The following is a 2675-nucleotide window of genomic DNA, read 5'->3' on the forward strand; positions in this document are numbered from 1 at the left end:
GTGTGCAAAATTTCAGGGAGATCGGTCAGTAACTTTTTGAGTTATCGAATAGTTTTTTTTTTCAAAAACAACAAACTGGTAAAACGTAGAAATCAGAATAAGGGACAGACCTGAAAAATGTCACTTGGGCAAAAAAAAAAGATTTTGAAAAATTACAAAAAAAAAAAATATTTCTTCGAAGACGTGCAGAAAACTTAAAACAACTATTTAGTTGTTGTTGTTGTAGCAGCATAAACGATTCGCTTACGTAGAACCAACTGTCAACCGACTGTCGTAGCAACGAAAAAACTATGTATGTAATGATGGGCTTCGATTTCCCATAACCGAAGTAGGGTAGAACCACTCCAGACATGTCTGTTTTTTTGCGCCTATAATAGTGCAATTGATGAAATTGTGAGTGATTATTCAACACAATCCACTATCCATTTGGGCAATAACATCAAGACGCACGCCACAAATAGGAGGAGGAGGTCGGCCAAACACCCAAAAAGCGTGTACGCGCCAATTATATATATATGGTATATATATCAGGTTTTCTTATTTATTTTTTATTTTTTTGTTTTTTTTTTTTTTACGGAATCTACAATTCGTGCTATAGGTCTCCATAAAAGTGCTGGATCATTGTCACACAGCGTAATTTATAGTTTGATTGTTTGGTGAATTCGAAGAAATTAGCTCATCTCTCCTTAACGACTCAAACCACCAGAACTTTCTGCATCAGTCAATTCGTGCACGTCATGCCAAAGCAACGAGCTAAGGAACCGATATGAAAAATTTTGCATGTCAGAAAATTACGCTGAGTTTATTTCGTCAAAATGTACTTGTAGTTTCATGTATGTATGTAATCACCTTTTATGTGGTTTGCTGCTAATTCGTTTTGTCGTTTTGCTCCAATGATTTTATGTAGCTAAGCTGTCTTTGAAGTTCACCGCTGTTGAAATGTATTAGCTGGAACAAAATTAATTATTTAAACGTAATTTACTTTTATGGCAATTTTTCATGAAACTTGTTGCAAATCAAGACAAATTAGATTGACCCACCCCTTTAATATGGGATGAATAATTTGTGGGTGCATTGAAATGCCGAGCCGAGAATGACCCAGAATTGTAGATAAATTTCAATTTCATATTACACAATAAGAAAATGCAGTGTAGTGTAAATTATAATAAATGCAACTTTTCTTCGAAAGTAGCGCTCATGGCAACTACTAATTACACGACTCCACTTAAATTTTCGTTGTGTGAGCACTAGCACTCACGCTCTTACGCCTCACTCTCACCCTAATCACACTTTAGATGTATGCGAGTTGAATTTCTACCCTTTCACCACTTGTGAGTTATGTGCGCATTCGTGTTACTTAGTAAATACACGCATATGTTTGTGTATGTATGTGTTGACATTTAGAGAAATTAGTTACACGTTACCTGCGGCTCATATTTGTCAGCTTGAGGGGTGCCGTGCAGTGAGGTCTCGACAATTACTACAGCTGGCTGATTACCCAAGAGTCGGTGAGTCTCCAACTTGATTTCCCCACATACCCACATTCGCTCTTACCGCCCGCCCCGCCACAGTGTATGTATGTACATTTGTACGTAGCTGACTCACTCACCTACTCATCTCATTTCATTTTACTTATCCTCTACTTCGCCGCTGTCCCATCACACCATACGTACGTATGTACCTTAACTAACCGCAACCGTCACGTTTGCCGTCACTTTACCACCTCGGTGCTATGCGCATTTGCTTGGCTGCCTCGGCAACTCATTAAGTATCGCCTGTCCCGCAACAAACCGGGCCATGCGGTACAGCGCGTACCGACTGGCTTTGGATTTAGACAGACATTCTGGCACCAGAAAAATGAAAGCATACGAACGAAAGAAATTACTGAGAGTCAGCGAGTGAGTGAGTGAATGAGTAGTGAATGAGCAAATGAATTGCGCGTCGAAATGTAATGACAAATGAGGAAAAAAAGCAAAGCTGACAAAAATGAAAATGAAAATAAAAATAAAATGCCAATAGTCACAGATTTGCCCGTAACAGCGGTAAAATGGTCACGAAAGCGTAGAAACAATTCTGATAAAAAACTTAGAATGTAATTTCAAAAATGCCTCAATTTGGTTAGAACTCAGAGAGGGAGCATGCGGTTACGGGACTCGCGAGGTTCTTGCCTCTGGGACGTGAAGGATCAAAATGATTTGGAACGTAGAAATAAGCTAGAATTATGAGTCTATTTGCTCCCTAAAGTAAAAATATATTTTCTTTATCGATTTATTAAAAAAGCGAGCAACACTCTTTCACTGAACTCTTTCCATTGTCAAAGTTTTGAGAGATTAAATGTTCCAGAAAAACTTTACACTTGCTCTGAAGACAAGGAAGCCTCAATCTGGGCCACACAGCAAACTTGCCTAACACTGGTCACCATATTTGGGGCTACTTTCAAGACCGGACTGCAATCGGTTTGACTATGACATTTGCGGCGTAGATGAGTAAGATTAACACAAGGCAGGTTAACAAAAAGCCTGGTAAGTATGCCCTGGATAGTAAGAACCCTCCGAAGACCACACAAATGAAGCCATGACCATACTGGGAAAAGAAGAGTGGACTCGCAACTGACGCGTTTATATTGAAAAATGTCCAACTATTAGGAACATTTTTAATTTTAATGTTTTGTATTT

General features: G+C 38.8%; 1 long non-coding RNA gene across 2 annotated transcripts; it reads right to left on the bottom strand.

Annotated features, from left to right (window-relative positions):
• Positions 1 to 605: 605 nt before the first annotated feature.
• LOC129242294 (uncharacterized) lies at positions 606 to 1839 on the bottom strand. Of its 2 annotated transcripts, none has more exons than XR_008582172.1 (3): positions 1610 to 1839; positions 850 to 948; positions 606 to 753 (listed from the first exon to the last, which is right to left on the bottom strand). It is a non-coding gene; the product is annotated as an uncharacterized LOC129242294 (long non-coding RNA). The 2 variants fall into 2 exon arrangements; XR_008582173.1 differs by lacking the exon at positions 1610 to 1839 and adding an exon at positions 1425 to 1588.
• Between the last annotated feature and the right edge of the window lie 836 nt (positions 1840 to 2675).

Source organism: Anastrepha obliqua, chromosome 3 (assembly GCF_027943255.1).
Source record: "Anastrepha obliqua isolate idAnaObli1 chromosome 3, idAnaObli1_1.0, whole genome shotgun sequence".
Lineage (NCBI taxonomy): Eukaryota > Metazoa > Arthropoda > Insecta > Diptera > Tephritidae > Anastrepha > Anastrepha obliqua.